We start from the raw sequence: 22,631 nt of genomic DNA, 5'->3' as shown, positions 1-22,631 counted from the left end.
GAACTTTCCTACCAGAAAATAAAAGGTTTTACAAAAGTGATATATTTTACTCAATGGAAAATGAGGTTGTGAATAAAGAAAGCCTTTTTTTCCCGTTAAAAAAGGACTTTTTCTGGCTTTCCTCTCCTTCAGAGTCCAAAACTTTCTTTATATTCCCATTAGAAAGCACAGAGAATGAAAATTACAGCCGACTCTGGATTAGTCATAGGCCGCCTGGATCTTCTTCAACCCCTGACATCTCCCGAGTCTCCATCCAGTTGCAGAGCTCAGGCCTGGGAGAGATAAGGTTCCCTCTCCTCGCCCCCATCCTTCTCTGGCAGAGGAAGGGAGGGAGGAGAAACATGAACAGCGGGAAGGACATTTCCCCCTGAACTGTGGCATTTCAAAGCCTACTAACAGAGAAACAGTCCCTCAATCACCAATCGATCGAAATTACTACTGTGTGCAAACCTCAGATAGCCATACACATATTCAATTTATCTGTCAGAAATTATTTTTTAAGAATTAAACAATCTAGTGTGTGAGTAGCAGGCAGCAATACAGTTCTGCCTCTGTAGGAGTCAGGCATGCAGTTACAGACCAACAGCTTCGTAGAAGTGAGTGGAGTCATACTTGGGTTTGAAATGTTGCATTTTTTTTTAAGTGTACAGTTAATTTCTTTTCTTTTCTTTTCTTTTCCTTTCTTTTCTTTTCTTTTCCTTTCTTTTCTTTCTTTTCCTTTCTTTTCTTTTCTTTTCCTTTCTTTTCTTTTCTTTTGTAAGATGGAGCCTCGCTCTGTTGCTCAGGCTTGAGTGCAGTGGCAAGGTCTTGGCTCACTGCAACCTCTCTCTCCTGGGTTCAAGTGATTCTTTTGCCTCAGCCTCCAGAGTAGCTGGGATTATAGGCACATGCCACCACGCCTGGCTAATTTTTGTATTTTTAGTAGAGATGGGGTTTCACCACATTGGCTAGGCTGGTCTTGAACTCCTGACCTTGTGATCTGCCCACCTCAGCCTCCCAAAGTGCTGGGATTACAGGTGAGAGCCACTGCACCCAGCCAAATGTATGATTAATTTCTAAACTGTGATTGAATTTGTAACAGAAAGCCCAGCCCTGCAACTGGACTCTGATTTAGACAATCATAAAGGACTTGTATTTCCTTTGGAATCTTATGGCATGTGGCATGTATAAAAATGTCCCAACAGGAAAAGGAGGGAAGAGGAGGAAGTGTATGGATAGTTAGATAAAGTATGGAAATTGTCATAAACTCGCCTCCCATCTCTTCCCACTCCATACACACACAGAGTGACCAACTTCTTTTTCCCATATGATGATAGCACTCGTAACTGCTGGGGCTTTGCTCTGTGCTGAAGCACTCTGGATGTTCTGCAGGCTATACAAAAATGGGAATTGATTTCTACTTGGATAAAGGTAACACGATTAAACCTGAAATTGACTCTGTGAGTATCATGACTTGTTTGGGATTAGGATAACTAAAGAGTAGAATTTCCTACCTGTTTGTGACGAGCTTTAAATTAGAGGACAGAATTAACCTGGGGAATCCCTGGGGACCTGTGGACTGATCTAGCACACGAGCAGCCAAGCTTTCCCCAGCTGTGTCTGAGGGGCCCAGCTCCCTTCTGGCCCCAGTAGGCCCAGCTGCCTGCAAGACCATGAAGGGAAGGCCCTGGAAGACCTTGGGCAGCATGGCCGGTGGCACCGGCTACCTCTGGACACTCGTGGCTCTCCCCATGGCTCCACACCACTGATTTTGGCTTCATGAAGTCAGCTCCCAGTTTCTGAGAGTTGCATTGATTTATGAGATGGTTTGGACTCACTCACTGGCCATGACCTTGGCCCTCACCCCAGGATATTATTTTCAGCATGTATCCTCTGGATGTCCCATTGCAACTACGGGCAGGAGGCACCCATCCTTTCACAGCCCCACACCCAGCCCAGAGAGACAAAGGCCAGGGCAAATGGATTCCAGTTCCTGGACCCCAATTTCCAGTGAGGTCAGGGACCCGGGTAGGAAGTGGGCAGCGGGATGAAGTTGCCAGGGTGTTTCTGCTGTGTGTCCCACTTTTACCATGATGTTCTGCATGCTTTTCCTCTGGAAGCACCAAAGGTCACAGCCCGCTTCTGCAGAGAAACTTGGTGCTTACTCAGGTTTTAATCCTTTGGAGGGACAAACGTACACATGTAGCAATTTGAGAAGATACACAAAGCTATGCGTGAGAAGTGTCTGTGAATGCAGTCAGATCACATAGTCACACACAATACAAACAGGCTCCACAAAGGAACAAGGCCAGAGGAACTGATGTCCTACAGCAGTGGGCTTCAACCGGTCTTAAAGGGTACAATGGACCTGGATGGGCAGTGAGACAAATGGAGATGCACTGCAGGTAGATGGCACCACATGAACCAGCGCAGAGCAGCTAGATCTAGCTGACACACTGAAGTAACCACGTACAGAATGGAAGTCCCCCATGATAGGGCCACAAAGAACTCTGCACAATGGGCACAGACATTGTCAAACAGACACAGGTTTCACAGTAGAGTCACCCCAGAGAAAATTGCTCAAGAATGGAAGACTCGGCAAACAGACCTGAAAGGAGGAAGCAGGACATGTATACTAGTATAGTATCAAAGAGTCTATATTTGTGTTGTTACTCTTCTGTGGTTTCTTTAGGTGATATTCTAAAACATAGTCAACCGTGTGTGCATTATAAATAATGTATTGTGTAATTTACATTTTTCTAATTGAAAAAATTTCAGGGATCGCCCCAAGTAAATCTCATGCATGATTTAACAGGTGATGGATAAAATTTTAACTATAAAAAAAAATCTCTGAAATAGTGCGTTTCTCGACCAAATAGAGCTAGAGAGCGGCGTTAATCCTCACTTCTGAACTTTGATGAGATTATAACCTAGAATGGTTTGTGTTACAGGAACTGACCAAATGCAGGGAGAGAACCAGAATAACTTAGTTTACTTTTCATTGGTATCGCACTTTAGACTTTGAAAGGCCACTTGAAATCTGTTCTGTAATCTGTTCCTTACATCACCACACAAGGCAGGGGTAGGCTGTATTTTTCCCGCTTGACACAGAGCTTAATCAATTTGCTAAGGGCACCCTCACTAGAGAGTGGCAAGAAGAAGGCCACACCTTGGGTCAACCCTCTTTTGCGTGAGCATTTATTGCTTTCACAACCTTGGACCTTTCCTCTTTTCCGAGGACACCACCTCTCTTCTTCAGGAAAACTGCTTCTCGCACATTCTAACCATCCGGTGCAAATGATGGCTGCCAATCCTCCACTCCCATCCAGGGCCTCTGACCCGGGCTAAGCCAGCTGGTCTTCTCCTGGGACTTTTCAGCTGGCATCAAGCTTGGGGTGAGGAGGGGGGCAATTTTAGCCAAGATGTTTTGTGTTTTCTTGTAGCAAAGTTGTGAGATGTGAGGGCAGGAGTAGCTGGTGGCAATGCATCCAGCCATGTGCAGGGAGTTTGTCTGAGAAAAATGAAATAACATGCAGGGAGAAGAGAAAAGAGAAAGTCTTGTTAGCACTCCAGTCCCTGGTTCCAGTGGTTTCTAAGGCCCAGTTGCTTCCTTGCCCTTTCCATGGTTATTTGAGACTTTCAATAAAAACCTTTCTTTCTTTGCTTAAGCTATTTCAAGTTGACATTGTGGGAGGCTGAAGCGGGCAGATCACCTGAGGTCAGGAGTTTGAGACTAGCCTGGCTAACACGGCGAAACCCCCATCTCTATTAAAAATACAAAAATCAGCCCACCATGGTGGTGGGTGCCTGTTTTAATCCCAGCTACTTGGGAGGCTGAGGCAGGAGAATCACCTGAACCCTAGAGGTGGAGGTTGCAGTGAGCCAAGATCGTGCCACTGCACTCCAGCCTGGCCGACAGAGAAAAACAAACAAACAAAAAACACTATTTCAAGTTGAATTTTGGTTACTTAAGAAAACAAAAGGCTGGGTGCAGTGGCTCACTCCTGTAATCTTAGCACTTTGGGAGGCTGAGACGGGTGGATCACCTGAGGTCGGGAGTTCGAGACCAGCCTGACCAACATGGAGAAACCCTGCCTCTACTAAAAATACAAAATTAGCTGGGCATGGTGGTGCATGCCTATAGTCCCAGTTACTCAGGAGGCTGAGGCAGGAAAAGCACTTGAACCTGGGAGGTGGCGGTTGTGGTGAGCCGAGATCACGCCATTGCACTCCAGCCTGGGCAACAAGAGTGAAACTCCGTCTCAAAAAAAAAAAAAAAAAAAAAAAGAAAAGAAAAGAAGAGAGCTGTAAGAAATGTATCTGTCCTCAAGGTTATGCTGCATTATCACTTCTATCCACTTCAATACCATTTTCATATGTGAAGAAATATAGGCTCATTAAAGACAAACAGGTCACCGCAACTCCTATGTTGAGTTATTGGTATAATTATGTTATTCACCACTACGTGTTATTTGGATCCTATATATGTAATTAGTAAAATTTCACATCCACTACCTCCTTTGATTTTTATGACAAAATGGAAACAGATGGAACAAGCATTGTTAGCTGTAATTCTAGGTGAGAAAAGAAAGGTTCCGAGAAGTGAGGTGACTTCCCCACTGTCAATCAGTGGGGTGAAGAAACAGGGCTTGAAGCAATGTTCATTCTAACCATACCTCACTATACGTCTGTACACACACACAAACACACATAGACACGTGTGCACACAGAGGTTCATTTCAATTGAGAATAAAAATAAAGGCCAGGCGTGGTGGCTCATGACTGTAATCCCAGCACTTTGGGAGGCCGAGGCAGGTGGATCACAAGCTCAGGAATTTGAGACCAGCCTGGACAATATGGTGAAACCCCGTCTCTACTAAAAATACAAAAATTAGCCAGGTGTGGTGGTGGGCACCTGTAGCCCCAGCTACTCAGGAGGCTGATGCAAAAGAATCGCTTGAACCCAGAAGGCGGAGGTTGCAGTGAGCCGAGACCGTGCTACTGCACTCCAGCCTGTGTGACAGAGCGAGACTCTGTCTCAAAAAAAAAAAAAAAAAGAATAAAAATAAAATTTATTGAAATCACTATCCTTCTCAAGATTATGTTTAATAAGTGTTTTAAGGTATCGCCCGTAATTATTTGTTCTTTCGCATCCTGCCAAAATATTGGTATAGGAATCACCTGGCTCCTCTGCAGTACTAACTGGTATAAAATATTTTCCATTATCTTGAGACTTGATGAAATATAAATAGCTTGTACTTTGTCTCTCTTGGTTTTGATACCTAATGGAATGTGAAAAAGCAAGATGACACCTAAAAAGAGAGCGAAAGATAACTAACGCAAAGATTAATTTTGGGAAAGCTCCAGAATTAGACCATGTAATTAGTTCATAGTTTAGAAGCCTTTGGTGGAATTCCATTTATGCAAACAAATTCCATTCACATAGTTCGGGGAAACTGAATGATTTTATAGATGAATTATCCTTAAAATGTAAGGTTATGTAAGTCTTACTCCTCATTTTCTTCCTGCTATCAATAAGCTTAAACAGTCAAGAAAAGCCAAGATCTGGCACTCGTTTTTTTATGGAAAAATCGATGGCAGATACTGAAATGGTGGAAAGAAGGCTGCCACTAAGCTAAAGTACAGCAACTCTTTAAACGACATAAATGCTCCTTGAAGGCAAGTAGCCAAGGTTGGTAGTCTCCAAATGTGACCTGTGCTGGTTTCCAAGTCTTTGTGCAATGCTGTACAGGGGTGAACTGAGTAAAAGGCTAGAATGGATCTGTGGTTTTCAAGTTGCATTTTTGTTGTTGTTGTTTTAGGGAGTGACACACACAAAACTATTAAAGGTGGACTGGCGGCCACTGTAGGAGTCAGGGAGGGAATGCGGAAGCCCAGGAATCTGCCATAGCCTCCAGGTGAAATGAGTTCTGTGACTCACTTGAAGTGTTTATGACACAATATTAGCTGCATTTACCATACGCTTAGATATTGATTGCAGTAAAATGATTGTAACGTAAAACATCACTCAGTGGGACTCCTTCTTTAGGTTATGAAAATTCACATTTAAGATTCAACTATGTAGACAACACAATTAACCAAAAATAATTAAGTGAACTCATTACAAATTTGGAAAAGAAAATGTTTGTTTGTTTCCTCCTGCTGAATTGACTGGTTGTTTGTCAGCATGGACAAAATAAAATGATTATTTCATTGTGAGAATACTTCTTGGATAGCTTCTCCCCTGTTTACAAGCCAACTCTTTTCAGACGAGCTTGTACACGTACACACTGTCAGAGAACAGAGGAAGACAGGTCAGGGTAGCTTTGAATTTGGCGCTTAGCCAGTAAACTTTTAATTTCATTTTGGATTCAGGCTTAGCTGTGAAACACGTATGTCTCAGTGTAAGGCAGGAACAGTTTTAGGCTGGAGAAATCTCACAATGTGTAACTGCCGCTCCCAGTGTCTCCATGGAAACAGCTGGGGGCTGGTCTGCCAGTTCCTATCATGTTTGAGAACCATGTGTAATCACTGTGTAATAGGCAGTATTTTTAAACTTTGCAGTGAGTTGGGCGAAAACTTCAAGGATCAAATATTTGAAAATGTCTGAGGAGCAAAAATCATGCCATAAGATAAAGCTTTGTGAGAAAGAGACAATGCAAAACGGTCACTTTTAATATTTCAGTTTTGAGTTAAGACGTCATATAGATATTTTCATTTTAATGAAATGGAATGCTAATGAAAATGCTATTTTAATACAGATTCGGATAGGTTCTGGTTTGAGAAGAGGTTCTGCAAAGCTTTTCCACTTACATGAAACTCCATGGTAACGATGCTGTATTAGAAAAAAGAGTGGTTAGATAAAAGATGAAGTCTCCCAGTTATAGAGTGAAAATGCTAAATGTTGCTTATATTTTGTGTGTATTTAGTTGTGCTTATAAAGGTAAATGGGAAACCATTTGTATACTGGTTTCTGAAAGACGTATTTGAATTTATGAAAACTTTCAGATTTTGTGTGCTTTACTCAATGCATGACTATTTCACTGAAATTCTCATGTTTTGTTTTGGTGTTAGGAGAGGCAGTGTTTTCACAGTATTCGCACATGGGATTTACGGCCATCCTTGGATGGATTTCTGTGGCACTGGAGTAGTGTCCATGAAGGTCCTGGGAGGGAAATTTTCAATCAACAAACACCAAAGGAGCCCGCTGACCATGGGCACACTTTTTTTCTTAACAAATATTATTGCTGATGTCTCATCACATAATCAATTCATTATAGAAATTATAGCTAAGCAAAATAAAATGAAATAACATTAATAAATAAAAATTCTACATTTTTCTATTTAAAATAAAAATATTGCTATAACTTTACCCTTTCATGATTATTTCTACAAAATAAATTCCCAGAAGTGAAATTATAGCCCCCCAACACAACCTAAATCTCTTGATAACTATTACCAAACTGCCTTGCAGAAACCTTCTATCAATTTATAGTATTATCATCAGTATATGAGAATGTCTGTTTCCTCTCCTTGTTAACCATGGATAATATAATTAAAACATACTTTTCAATTATATATGTAAAAAAAAAAGTTTTTGTGTTAGTTTCATTTTCCTGGATAAACTTCGACACTGAACAAAGTTTGTCCCCAGCTCCCTCTGTCCTGCTGGTCCTTTCTCTTGTGTGCTACCTCACACCTCCGCACCCCTTCAAAAAAAACCTGTATTTTGGCTTTCAGGGAACCCTATTCCAGTACATTCTAGTGTGTGCCTCCACAGAACACTGTTGCAAGGGCCTGACCTTTTCCTTCCTTTGTGGATTCTGTGTTTTAAAATAGAGCTGGGCTGGGCGCGGTGGCTCACGCCTGTAATTCCGGCACTTTGGGAGGCCGAGGCAGGCAGGTCGCTTGACCTCAGGAGTTCCAGACCAGCCTGGGCAACATGGCAAAACTGCGACTCTACAAAAATTAGCCAGGTTTGGTGATGTGTGCCTGCAGGGGGATCACCTGAGCCTGGGAGGCAGCGGCTGCAGTAAACCATGATTGCGCCACTGCACTCCAGTCTGGAGAACAGAGCAAGACTCTGTCTCAAAAACAAACAAACAAACAAAAGTGAAAAACAAAAAATAGCCTTCTTTTTTCTTTCCTGCTCAGGTTATTCCAACATGCTAATTTTAGTCAGAGGTTAGCACTTGATAATGCCATTTACCCAGAAGATATATATATCTATATATACATATAGATATATTATCTATATATTAAAGGTTAGTAACTTTAACTCAGCAAAATTAAACTCTAATTTTCTTCTTAAAATTTCCATGACTAATATTTTTGTTAAAAGAAGTAAAGTCCACTGGCTCGGAACATATTTTTAGCAAAGAAACCCTTCTTGGAGACCCTCAGCTTACTCCACGCAGATCAGGACCATCCACTGGGCACGGTTAAAAGGCCAGCTCCACCGTTTTCTGTTGAGTGTCAGCCGGGAGGGAGCCAGTCTCTGTCTAGACCTGGCGATGGATGTGGGGTGGTCCCTTCACACCAGGCAGCAATGCCTCCCCAGAGACCGGGACCCATTTGAAGTGTGGGACACAGCTGAGTTCAGTAATCCACCATCAGTAGAGGTAATAGTTCTGTTTGTGTATAGGTATTTATTTACGCATAAAATGATGACTAAGTGTGTGCGTGTGCATTTAATTTACTTGGTCAAAGCCATCCAACATTCACTCAAAAATATTTACTGAATACCCACACTGATTCCCAGGGTTTTCTACAAAATGCCCTTCTGAAATAGCTTCCAAGCAATGCACTTCCTCCCCCAGGAGGAATCTGGAACAATTTTTTGAACTCTTTCACTAAATTTTTCTTTAAAAAACGTAGATACAATTTTCTTTAAACTTAGATAGAGCCAGGTACCTATTAATTCAGACAAGTCAGTAATAAATGACTAGGAAATAATGCTGAGTATGATAATTCCTTGTCAGTGTAGCAGATGAAAGACTGAACGCTTTCCGCGTGAACTTTCCATCTTAGTTTTTATTGATGAAACAGAAAGACACCCTGGTTATAAGCTAAGAATGTGTAATGCTGATTACAACAATAGACCAGGGTTGGTTATTTATGTGGACTTCAAATAACCAGATTCTGTTTGGGGTGGGGGCTGGGATGGAAAATAGAGTATGTTCTGTGCTTTCATGTGAAAGAAATACTATCAACAACTAATTTTCAGTCTGTCACAAAATGCACAGGGAAGCCTTCCGTATGCTTCAGGGAAGTTGGAGATTTGTTTCTGCTTTGCGTCCCTTCAGCTAGAGAAGCAGTGTGGGCCCGAAGCAGGATTTCCCCATCTTTTCGTACCGTGTGAGGATGGATGAAGAGAATTACGCTAATTATTTGTTGCTTGAATCCAGAAGGAATTTTTGAAAATAACAAAATCTTTATATTTTAGTATATTAAAATCTACAAATGAAAACCAGTATCCGTTGATGGGTTACATTAGAAACACACACACAGAAAAAATACACTTTTCAACCTACTGTCCTGATACACAAGTGTGAAAAATAGTGACAGAGCCCCCGGGCCCTTCCGGACCAGGGTCTGATGGGCTGCTTGGCCATTCTGTGATCACTAAGAAAAGAAAGGAAGGGGCAGGCGAGGGAGATGATTAAAGGTTGGAAAGATGACTGTTTCTGGCAGTGTGATATTAAGGCCATTAATATGTCTGCACCTCAGTTCCAGTGTGCTAATATATTATCCTATCTGTTAAAATATCATAAAGATTACCTATAATTAAAGATGATTTACACTCTAAGCCATAACTCGATATAATTTCATGCAAACACATTTAGGGTGAATTCATCTTAAAGTGGAATTTAGCTAGCCTAATGAAAACAGCATCTAAAAGCCACAGAAGAGACAGGGAAAAAAAAAGACAGCATAAAGGGCAGTATTATATAAACCCTAATAACTCCTTCTGGGATCCAGACTCACGATCTGTGGTGAAGGAATTTGCATAAAGCCCTGCTTAAAGAAACTATTGATGAGTTCTTTGTTTTCAAATTTACAACTTATTTCCAACATTTAAACTCTGTCCTTAACTTTTTCTTCTCCACTGGGAAGAGCCAGGCCAGCTAGTTCTGCTTCTGCAATGGCCTTGTCTTATTTTACACTGGGACTGACTGGAAACAAGAGTTACATTTGCAACTCCAGAAAGCAAAGATGAAACCTTGTTCTTTCCTTTGTATCAAGCTGTACCATTTACTTCTCCCCTGGCAACAGATTTTAAATCTCTCCTCCTCCCCCTCTGTCCTTTCTTCCTTTTCATGGGAACTGTTTGGTGAGTGCCCAAGGAGGATCTGACAAAGCTGATTGTGTGTGTGTTTGTGTGTGTGTGTGCATGCGCGTGTGTGTGTGCATGTGCGTGCCTGGTTTCTGTGTCGGTGTGTGCAGGCACGCATTCATTAACGTAATTCCTCAACACCCAACAAGAGCGCATCAGAAACCCGGGAGAAAAAACCTCATGCATATTTAGTTGAGCCTTCTACCTTCCAACCAGCGTGAAAAGAGTATTTAGAGAGGAGTTGGTCTGGGCTAATCTGCATGTGAATCAGAAGGGGGACAAAAGGATGAAAAGGTGGTGGAAACTCGAACACAAACCCTGCGGTCTCCAGGGGGTCATTCATCTTTCCCTTGTCGACATCCTCGCTGCCTGGCTTCCTTCTGCGCATGAGCGAACAGAGCCTTTTCCCAAAGACAGTTGGCAAAGGGTGCGTATGCTTTGTTCTGTCGGGCATTTTTTTAAGAAACAAAATTTCTTTACCCGTTCAATTTTAACTGACTTCTTCAGGCTTCTTAGCTGCTGCCCTCCATATGAGTGATGCAACTAGATTTAGTAATTTATACAAATATACAAGACAGAAAGCATGAAGATTTTTTCATTGTGATAAAATATATTTTAAAATTACCATGTAACCATTTTAAAATGTACAATTCATTGGCATTAGCCACATACACAATGTTGTGTAATCACCAACGATTTCCAGAACTTTGTCATTATCCCCAGCAGAAATTCTGAATACTTTAAACAGGAACTCCCAGTCCACCCCTCCCCACAACATGAACAATATTGATGAGAACTCCATTCTTAGAGACTCTTCACGGGGTTAGTCTCCTGACATTTGATTTCGGAGGAGCTGGGGTGTGCAGAGCAAGGGAGAGTGAAGGAAGCCAAAGTTCAACAGATGAGAGGAGGGTAAAAAGTCTTTTTTCCTTAGTATGGTTTCACTGGAATAATGAACTCAGAGCCTGGAAATGAATATGGAGAAAGAAAACCTGAATGTAAAATGGTCAGGCTGGTTTTCACCAGAATGAAAGGCGATGAGAGTGACAAAGTTAAGCAACTTTTGAAAATTCTCTATTTTGATAAGGGATTGGTTTATACAAGTAAGAATTTCAAAATAAAATCCAAAATAAAATTCAAAAATACAAGCCTGAAATTCTAGTGTTTGAGATACAAATGGAATATACACGTTACAGAACTATCCCATCAAATATTTGGGGATAGCCTGTATTTAATCAAAAGACTAAAGCGAAGGCTGGGAGGATAGTCTGTATAACTGATGGTAAGAATTAATTTATATTTCTGATTTTGTAAATCTCTGGGGTTGCAACTATGTTGCTTTAAATGAAAAACAGATAAAAGTATCATTAATTAAATTCTAGTACAAGGAAACACATTGTGAAGGAAATTTGCAAAGATTTCCAAACTCCTGAAATTCACCATTTACTTTTAAAAATCTTTAATAGGACAAAAGTTCAGCACAATAAAACAAAGGGGCAGTTCTACTGAGTTGGTGCTAATGGGACCTTGTTTGTTCCAGTGTATATAGCAAGACTGCCTTCCTAAGAAGGAGTATTATCCATGGAGACCACATGTGAGTGACTAATACTCTTCTCCCCTCAGTGGAAGCCGTGCCTGTTACAGTCACTGATTATTTAAGGAATTTTAATATTTATGTAATGTGAAGATGAGATTATCAAGACAGCTCTCAAGGCAGGTGTTAGAGGCAGCGGGGCTGAGGTCCAGGGAACTGGAGGTAATGGGCAAAGCTGGTAAGTTGGGAAAACTGGCTTTAATCAGCTTAAACACAAAGGAGGCTTATTACCCAGGTAACTGAGGAAGGTGAATCAAATGTTAATGGATGCTGGAGTTGAAACGACGCCCTAAGGCATACACATCGGAGTCCACATGGGCTCTGCTTCCCCTGTGAGGGCTTCTTTCTTTGAAAGGATCCCTAGGATATCTACATCCTCTAAAGCCAGCAATCTCACCCAAAAGGAGAGATCCACTTCTCCTGAACCCTTTGGCAATAACTGATTAGGCCACAATAACTGTGGGTCAAGAGGCTGCCCCAGAACTGATCATGCGCCAAGGGCTCGGAGCCTGGGCTGTGTGTGCACTGCCTGCCGACTTGGTGGTGCAGAAATTAAGCCACAGTAAATCATGTTGTAAATTCTCACATAAGAGAGGGAGTTTCTTACTGGGAGGAAGAGGAGGAAGTAGAACCTGCTGGGCAGACCACAGCTGTATCTCCCACAGTGCACTGCAAGGCTGGCCCTTCCCTGAGCTCTGGACACACATGTGTTAGTAGAAGCTGGCTAGGCTGCTCATCAAGTGTGTGAAGGCTTCTTATTTAGAAAACGGAACTGTGCAGTGGACAAGCCTGAAGGATGACCTTCTCCATGCCTTCATTTTGGGATTCACATCTTCAACACATCTCCCTTCCCACTGGCCTGAATGAGACAGCTGATGGTGAATGCAGGGGCCGGATTTGTAGGCCAGGCTGGAAGGAGTACAGCTCCCATTCCGTTGGCTGACACTCAGGCGCATGGCCATATGGGAGGTGGGAAACGGAAATTAGTTATGTGCCTAAGAGCAAGAGAAAACCAATTTCGAACTGTTGTCAATCTTTGCCTCTTCCCACTACTCTGCAAATGGGTCAAAAATCTAGAGGCACTTGGCCAGGCGTGGTGGCTCACGCCTGTAATCTCAACACTTTGGGAGGCTGAGGCAGGCTGATCACCTGAGGTCAGGAGTTCGGGACCAGCTTGACAAATATGGTGAAACTTTGTCGGTACTAAAAATACAAAAATTGGGCCAGTGTGGTGGTGGGCACCTATAGCTACTCGGGAGACTGAGGCAGAAGGATTGGTTGAACCCAAGAGTCGGAGGTTGCAGTGAGCCGAGACCGCACCACTGCACACCAGCCTGGGTGACAGAGCGAGACTCCATCTCAAACAAGCAAAAAACCCTAGAGGCACATGCAGTGGCACAGGAATAGCAGTTACTGAGTTCTTACCATGTGCTGGTGACTGTTCTAAGGGCTCTGCTTACATTAACTCCTATCGCCGCCTTGTCAACCTGTGAGGTGGGCTGGGCATCCCCTTTGGAAGAGGAAGAAACAGAGGCAAAGTGAGGTTACTTGCCCAAGGGCCAGCGTAGAAACTGTTTGGAGCCGGGATTTGACACGGGACGAGATGACCACACAGGGTAGCTTTGGAGAGGACTGCATGAGATGATGTTTGAAAGGCCCAGATCGTGCAGAGCACGTGGAAAGCGCTCAAACAGTGCGAGTCATATTATTAATATGTTCCTCAGGTGAAACACCGTGCTGCGAAGGAAGGCTCGTCTGGAGGTAGCGCTTTGAAACTGAGAGATGGATGTTCACAGAAGCAGGCTCCAGAACGTTGTTCTCTACTGAGTCTGCATGGTTACTAAGGAGACTGGATCCACAGATTAAATGAGAACAACTGTTGTACCAGCCCAGGGCCATGGAGGGCAGGACCAGCCATCCCTGCTGACTGTACCTCGGTTTCCCCAGGCAGGACCTTCCTTCCTCCTTCCGGCTGTGGCAATTCCCTTCTGGTCTTGTTCAGTCTGACTCTCGTCAGCTCCTCTAGGAGGTCTTCTCTGCACAGCCTCTCCCTGTTCTAGTCCTCAGGCAGAGTTAGTTGCTTCTCATCCAACATTCCCACAGGAGACCGAGGATATTCCCATTGCAAGACCTAGCTCATTGCTCTGTAATTGTTGGTATTTGTCCTCTTTACCACTCTGCAGAATTCCTGGAAGGCAGAGACAGTTACTTCCCGTTGTACCCCCAATGCCTCACATTGTGCCTGACGAAAGGAGGCAGTCTAAAGGTGGTCTATTTTTTTTTCTTAAGTAAAGAAAGAATAAAAATCAGTGAGCAAATTGATTTTAAAAAAGACATTAATAAAAATTATAATCAGAACCAGTGTTTATTGAGCAATCACCATATTCCAGGTACAGGTCAGGGGCTTATGATTGCCCAATGTCATCCTCACGGTAGCATGATAAAGTGGGATTATGTAAACCAAAAAATTTTGGAGACAGGTCTCAATCAATTTAGAAGTTGATTTTCCCAAGGTTAAGGACGTGCCCAGAAGCAATTAACATGGAATCACAGAAACAATCTGTGGTCTGTGCCTTTCTCCAATCACGAATTTTGAGGGCTTCAATATTTAAAGCGGAAAAGAGAAAAGGGGCAGGTAGGGCAATCGTCGTTACGTATTCCTCTCTACTCAGTAAATCGTGCTCAGTAAATTGGCAATTCATGTAACATAAGGTGAACACGGAGAATTTACCTGTGGAGAGGTTGAAGCTTTTATCTGTAGATCTCTGCTTAGGAACAAAAGGAAAGGCCGCATCTTGCATGATTCAGCTTTCGGCTTAATTTTTCTTTTGGCAGAGTAAATTGTGATCCCAATTTTTAATTTCCCTTTCACAATTGGCAACCCCATTTTGCAGCTGAGAAGACTGAGGACCGCTGAGCTCAGGCTGCCTGCTGGATGGTACCCCGTCAAGACACACCTTTTCCTCATTGTGTCGTATTGCCTCACTGGCCAGTTTTAATTCAATGAGAGAGACCCGCATGGTGCTGTATGCCGGAGCCACAGAGCTGTCCGGGAGGAACATGGAAGACAACTGCAAGGGAACAATGGCCCGGAGGGGATGTCTTTGTGGGGGAGGGGTAGGAGGGCAGATTCCTAAGACTTCAACCAAGAGCCCTCCATGATGGACCCTGGTGGCAAACTGAAGGTCAAAACAAGTAGCCTAAAGCCCAAGGGAGAGGCCTTTGTAGGGGAGAAGGAGAAGTGTCTTCTTCGTTAAAGGGTCAGGGATTGGGCCTGGACCCAAGAGCTAGGCACAGCTTGGTAACAGCGAAGGTGCCCACAAGACCAACCTCTAGCTACACAAAAGATTAATAAGAATGCTTGGGAAATATTCAGAGCAGTTGACCCCGGTCTCCATTGAAACATAAATGAGGTCAGGCTCTGGGAACCGCTGCTGGTAGTTTTTTCAGATTCTTTAGCAACCTTGTAATTTTCCCAATGTCGGTAATTTTTAAAACTCTTTGACCTTTCTATAACCAAAACTCCTTTGTCCTTTTTCTAATGTGTGTTTGTTTTGGAGGCAGCAGGGATGAGGAGAGATTGGGGAAGCTGTGCCTGGCTCTGCAGTGGGCCCTGGAAGAGTCTGGCAGAGACACTGTGGGAGCAGTGGGCACCTCCACGCTGGGGGCTGGCTGAGGAGAAAAGAGACAGGTGGGAGGGGGCTGGGAGGATGGCAGCTCCCTGGAGACACCATGGGACACAGGGGATGGACACGGTTCTTTTTAGACTCCCAGCACTTCACTCTCAGCCCCAAGGAGGATCTGTGTCATACAGAAATTCATGGTAGCATTAGGGAGAAGCCGCGCACTTACCTCTTTATCACAAGTGCAGTTTAAATTAAATTAGGAAGGAGAGACTACAAGCTTTGCAAAGCTCCCTTGTAAGAATCTGAGGATCAGAGACACTTGACAGCTGAAATCACCCGAGGCTTGTTATTGCCAAGGGTGAGCACAGGTTCCTGAAATACTTGGTTGAAACTGCTAGGCCCAGGAAGCTTCTGGTTACTGTGTAGGTCAGGCCCAGGTAGAACAAACAGTGAGGTTCACTTAGCTGGAAGATTTTTCCCCCAGCCGTGGGGCTTCCTTTTGATTCTTAAAGGGGGAAAAGATAATGGTGAATGACAGAGGTTTTTACTTTTGTGATGCTGACCAGTAATTTAATTCAATTCCAATAAAAAATAAATAACAGATCCAAGGACTCTCTTATTTTGAAATGTTTTCTAATATTTTCCAGTGGTTAGCATTACTCAGAAGCCAGCATATTTTCTTTAACAATTCAGATCTTGCGAATGATTTCAAATGGGGCACAGAATCTGAAGCTGCCTGGCACCAACACGAACTCTAGGACATAAAGGAGGGCTGGACCTGCCTGACACTGTGGGGTGGAAAAACAAGCTAGACCTTGAGCCAGCAGGCAAGAAGTGGTGCACAGGCCATGAAATACTGTGTTTGTGTGTGTGCGTGTGTGCGCGCGCGCGCGCGTGTGTGTTTAGAAAACTGTTTTGAAAAGCAAAAACACTTTTACGTCCACTTTCCAGCAAAGGAGAATTTTTGTTTTGGAGGTGGGGGAAAGGGAACACGATTTCCTTTATTGAAATTTTTTCCTTTGCTCTCTTTTTCCTCATGCAATCCCCATTTCCTTTCTTGAATGAATGCTGTAAAGATGAAGTTCAGACTATGGAATACAATGTCAAATGAAGGGTAAATAACAATGAGAAATTGTATGTTAGCAATATATATATTTTTTTGACATGAGGCCTCACTCTGTTGCTCAGGCTAGAGTGCAGTGGCGTGATCTCAGCTCACTGCAGCCACCGCCCACTTGGTTTAAACGATTCTTCTGTCTCAGCTTCCTGCGTAGCTGGGATTACAGGCACCCGCCACCCAGGCCCAGCTAATTTTTGTATTTGTAGTAGAGATGGGTTTTGCCATCTTGGCCAGGCTGGTCTCGAACTCCTGACCTCAGGTGATCCACCTGCCTTGTCCTCCCAAAGGGCTGGGATTACAGGTGTGAGCTACCATGCCCAGCCGGTATGTTGGCAATTTTTTTAAAAGCTGTATTAAGATGCTAGGAAAGTCTTACCTCCAGGAAGTTTATGGTAGACATCAAGAACAAGGTTATGGGGTATTCATGTTGCACTCATATGCATATGTTATACTATACATAAGAAATTCTATCACATCACACAGCAGGTTTCAAGCTTCGTGTAACTCAGGGCCCCTCAGAAACTCTGCATGGAGAGGCTGTGGGGAGGATGGGAAAGGACCCACAGGCCATGATGAGGACAGAGGGAATGGGAGAGGGCTGAGTCAGGAGCTGCTCAACTTGAGGCTTGAGGCAGGGGGAAGCACGAAGAGGGAAGGCTTTGTGCTGAATTCAGATTTGTGCGGCTTACTGAGTGAACGGCAGCCCAGTGATGTGATGGTGATCTTGCTTTGGAGAAATCTGGTGTAAAAACACATCATCTAAGTTTTTGCTGTGGTCTCTGGCATTACCCTTACTTAGTGCATTATCACTGCATACAAGGTACACAATAAGTCACTTTTGTAAAAATAGATTTCAAGAGGAAAATTCTCACCAAGTTCCTTATAATGTCAGGGATTCAATTATAGTTCAGACTGAATCACGTCCCCAGGTATCTACTGGTAACGTGTCGCCCTTTTGGTGAGCAAGAAAACATATGATGCAAATAGAAATGTTGTTCAAGATTAGTATTACAATAGGGTATGTGATTCGCAGTGAAGCAAGACTCATACTTGAATCTCAGAAATGTTTATTTGAAAGCTCCTTTTTCCCTTTCAACTACCTTGATTTAATTGTGTGTGTCCTGGCCTTCATTTGGAGATGAGGCTCTGAAAATCATGTTGTTACCTTGAAAACCACTGAGAAGGTCCTGACCCCATTGATAAGCTTTCTGGAGGCTACAGGTGTGGCCCAGTGGCTGGGAGGCGGTGACAATACTAGCAGGTGAAGAAGTCTTTAGGAACCAAGTCTCGTTGAAGCAAAATTTCTAGGGGGTCACCAGGAGAGATGAAGCTCATTTCAAGGCAGGTGCAGGGAAGACAGAAGGAGCCACTGCTGTCTAGCTGCTTCCTGCGTGATCTAGTAAAACAAACTTGCAGAAGCCACTAGTGAAGTACGTCTAGTTTTGTCTCTCCACTTTCAGACTTTAAGTGCTTCAAAACGAGGGCTATGTTTTCCCATGGTATCTGATTAAAGCTTGTTGCTATTGCTTTCCAAGTGTCTAGTGAAATAAGCCAAAACATGGTCTGCTGAGTGGGCAGGTGGAGCAGACCCCCTTCCGGCTCCTTCACTCTCCTACACTTGCTGCTGTGGCCACCTCGGGGCAGGGATTGGAGAAAGCCCTTGAGCTGGCATAATGCAGCCCAACAGTTGCTTGGAAATCACAGTTTAAACCCTGGGTCAGTCCACAACTCTCTGTGCTAGAATATCATCATGGAAATCTAGCAGGCGTGGTGAGCTCCTGGGCCTTCCAGAAGATGGGATCCCCTAAGCTCCCCCAGCTAACTGCCAGGCCCATTGTTTCTAGGGCAGGGGCAGGAGGGAGGCAGCCTCTCCTTTTCCACTCGGTCCCACAATGACACTGTGGCTTTCAACACCGGGTCTTGGAGGGTGTGGTGACCCCTGGCCAGCTTGAGAGCAAGTGTTGTTGCTGCTGACTGACAATAGGGCCGGCCTAAGACTGAGGCTCCTTTTCATCAGGCTGTCTGTCCCTTTACTTCCTAGTGTCAGCAGTCCTGGGAACAGGAAATGGTTTGTGTAACAGGAAGCAGCAGAAAACTGATGACTAAATGCTTTTGAGCTCTGTAGAGAAAATTTCAATGTAGAGAGATTGCACAGATTCCAAAATACGTGTGCATGAACTGGGGCCCTATCCAGGCCTCCTTTTCAATTCTTAAAATGATGCTATTTATTGAAAGTTTACTGTGTGCCAGGCATGCAGCGAGGCACTCATGCCATTATGCTGCACCACCTTACCTTACAGGCAAGGAAAGAGAGGTGCAGAGAGTTTACATTGCTTTTGGTAAGTGACAGGGTCGAGATTCGAACCTGGGACCTCTTCAGTGACTTTTCTGGATCTCCTGCTCTGCAGCTGCCTCGGAGGACCAGCAAATTCTTCGGGAAAACTGTTTCAGGACTTTCCGTCCTTGCTCAGGATTTAAGGACTGTTCCTCTGCATTATCTGTGAGAGCGTTTCTATAGACTTGGCACATGGTTATGCTGTGGGGCTAAGGTATTATTATTTCATATTTCAGTGCAGAAGGAAGTACTTATTAAAAGGCCCCAACCAGTTGTCTGAGCCTAGAGATGAAAGGCCTCCTTCCCGCACCGGCCTGGGTGCTGAGTGGCCCTGACGCCAGGCCAGCTTGCCTCTTACAGCCTGAGACTTGTGTCTGCTCCCTCTTCCCAAACACAGAGGCAGGGCCTGGTTGGGGCCATCTGATGAAGTGCCAGTGTGCCTTCATGAAATCAGGCATGGGACCAACTGAAATGTTGAAATCTGGTCAGCTGAGGGACAGGAGAGAGTCAAGTCTGGCTGTCGGTCTACAGAGGTCAAGGACCTGGCACAGAGCAGGGCCTGCTGCCTCTGCCACCAACAGCCAGGCACCCAGAGAGGAACTGGAGGAGAAGACGGCTGGCTGCTGGCAGGTCAGCTGATGGGAGAGTTTACAAGACTGTCTCTGAACTCCTTGCATGCAAGCCCTTCTTCTTCTTCTTGATTCACATTTCAGTTTGCTTTCCTGATCCCCTCACATTCTTTCTGCTCTTTTAATAGCTTCACCTGGACAGAGAAAGGACAGAGGCAGGAGCAGAGCCATGTCCCTCTGTCGATCACAGCTTCAGCTTTCAGTTTCTCACGGCTGCTTAATTCCCAGCTCACACTATCAATATAGGGCACGCATTTTAGAATTGTTAAACAAAAAGGGCTACTCATTTTACTATGCCACATTTTTTTCCAACTCAAGAGGATGCTCACTACCAATGGATACCGAGAAAAACACAGTGTCATTAATGTCAGTTAATCAAGTTGGTGGCCCTTGAAGATCTATAAAATGTAACTGTAACACATTTTACAGATTGGCTTAGGCAGAATAACTAGGAAATAATAAATGCTAGCATCATCAGTATTACTTGTACGGCTCAGCAAAGGAACGTGAATGGCTGCACAGCACTGGGGAAGAATAGAACAGAGATATTTCTTTGTGTGAAATACAGAGTTTATCGTAAGGAGGAGAATGAATCACTTTTCAGCTCCGGCAGCATCCTGTTTTTTTTTAACATATTATTTAGGGAAAATAGAAAGCAAAACTGAAGCCTTTGGTATTTCATTGTCACTGGATAAATGTCATTTGTATAAACCTTTCTAAATTTGGATATATACCCAAAGAACCTATACGTATCTTAGAAAAAAAGTATCCACTTTCATTACATTTAGTAAAAACTCATAAGCCCAGAGTTTAATGGACATAAAGAAATGAAATAAAATAACTTTCTAAATATGCAAAGAAGCCCACACAAACAGAAGTAACAATCAAAAGGTTGTAACAATTGGCCCAGCACAGGCATAAATGATCCGTGTTTGCCAGCCCTGACGGGGGCCGGGTGCCAGGCATCTTGCCTTTGGTTGCTAGGTTGGGGGGTCCCAGGGGCTCCGGAAGAGGGCCTGGGTAGTATGGCTGAGAGCAGTGATGGCTCACTGAGTGGTGTGGGAATCTTTCAAAATTTAAAAACTGAAAAGGCTGTACTAGTGTGTACCGCTTGAATCTCAGTGCTACAAAGAATTGCTTTTAATCTTTTTTTTTTTTTTTTTTTGAGACAGGGTCTCGCTCTGTTGCCCAGGCTGGTGTGCAGTGGTTGTGATCTCAGCTCACTGCAACCTCCATCTCCTGGGTTCAAGCCATTCTTGTGCCTCAGCTTCCCGAGTAGCTGGGATTACAGGTGTGCACCCCACCGCACCCGGCTAATTTTTGTATTTTTTGGTAGAGATGGGGTTTCGCCATATTGGCCAGGCTGGTCTCAAACTCCTGACCTCAAGTGACCCACTGGACTCGGCCTCCCAAAGTGCTGGGATTACAGGCGTGAGCCACTGTGCCCTGCCTGCTTTTAATCTTATATCTGAATAAGTAGTGAACGATTCTGATAAAATATCATTGCTATGCAAACTCTTTAATGTTAAAACCAGAGGTGCTCATTTTCTAACCTGTGACAGAGTCAGAGGACTATGGATTCCCTGGCCTAGTTGCCACAAATGCTATGTTTCCTGCTGAGTAAGACATCGGTTACACTCCAAAATACTTCGCAAGAATCACTGAATTACATTGCAAAATATGAACACACAGCATCAAACACTACCTGTCATGGAAGGCAAAGAAATCTTTTGGATTTTCAGATGCTATGAGCAGCTTACAGGGCTGCTTCCTCTCCTTAGAGTCCAAGTATGTCTCTGTGTTTCTTCCTTTTTTCTTTTGTTCATTCAAAGGAGTAATTATTTAAAGTAGACTACTTGTAAAGCATTTTAAGAGCAGAAAGAGGAATAAGACCTGAATTCTACCTTCAAGGAATTTTTATGCTCTACTTGTAGTAAGTTTCTTCATGAAGAGCTCTAGATGAAATTTTTTAGTGCTCCACTTTCTATTAAGTTGTAGTATGTTTAAAAAAAAAGATGTGATTTTAATTCTTTGGAAATTACAAAAATGTAACATTTTCAGCCCAATATATTGTGTTGCCTAAGGGAAATAAAAATTCTTAGTGTGCATATATATATAATTATATATTATATATTATATAAAATATATATAATTATATATAATACATATTATATAAAATATATACATATATAATATGTATATATAATATATATTTTATATAAAATATATTATATATAAAAATATATTTTATACATATATACATATTACTTATTTCAACAAGTTGTGCAAAATTGGACACCTAAAGGTTTTTATATTAATTTCTTATTGCTATTACATGACCATTCATCTGTATACGGGGTTATCCTGGGTGCAGAAATAAAATTACAACAAGATCAATTAGCTAATCTTGATGAGGATATTTTATTTGGAATCACAGAATTTTAGACCTTTGAACGACTTTGGAGATCACTTAGTTCAACTCTGATTCAGGGTTACTTACGCAGTGCTACACAACTTATTAACATAGAACGAATAAGGTTTTTTATACCTAGCACAGCAATCCTTTCTCTATACACCATCAGCTAGAATACTGGAAAAAAGAGAATCAAATGCCACAGGTATTTTACTTATTAAATTACAGCTCCTGAGGTACCCAAGTTTAACTTACAGAAAGGTCAACAGTGTGCCTTCCATCACTCAGGACTCCGAAGGTCTGCCTTGAATCCTGTCCTGAATTCAGTAGCTGCCACATGAGTCACATTATGTAGTTAACCCTCTCAGCCTCTGCTTCTTCAGCAGTAAAATGAGGATAATTATTAACTCAGAGTTGCCGTGTACTCAGTAACTGAAGCGCCCGAAGGTTGATCGGGACTCTAAATGTCAGTCCTTTTTTTGGTCTTTCCTTGGTCTCACTGGGAACTCAGTTAAGGATGCATGAATATACAGAAATTACTGGAAAAGTACATTTAGACTCTTAAGTTAAATTTTAGTAAAGGATAATGGCATTTGATT

At 43.0% G+C, this 22,631-nt stretch overlaps 1 long non-coding RNA gene across 1 annotated transcript; it reads right to left on the bottom strand.

Annotated features, from left to right (window-relative positions):
* Nucleotides 1-8,278: 8,278 nt before the first annotated feature.
* On the bottom strand, nt 8,279-21,682 carry LOC105487523 (uncharacterized). The gene is made up of 3 exons (XR_011623273.1): nt 14,641-21,682; nt 13,335-14,097; nt 8,279-11,280 (listed from the first exon to the last, which is right to left on the bottom strand). It is a non-coding gene; the product is annotated as an uncharacterized lncRNA (long non-coding RNA).
* Nucleotides 21,683-22,631: the final 949 nt, after the last annotated feature.

The sequence above is a fragment of the Macaca nemestrina genome, chromosome 5 (assembly GCF_043159975.1).
Source record: "Macaca nemestrina isolate mMacNem1 chromosome 5, mMacNem.hap1, whole genome shotgun sequence".
NCBI lineage: Eukaryota > Metazoa > Chordata > Mammalia > Primates > Cercopithecidae > Macaca > Macaca nemestrina.
Note: the sequence above shows the minus strand (reverse complement) of the source record. Positions and strands in the feature narration are given on the sequence as shown.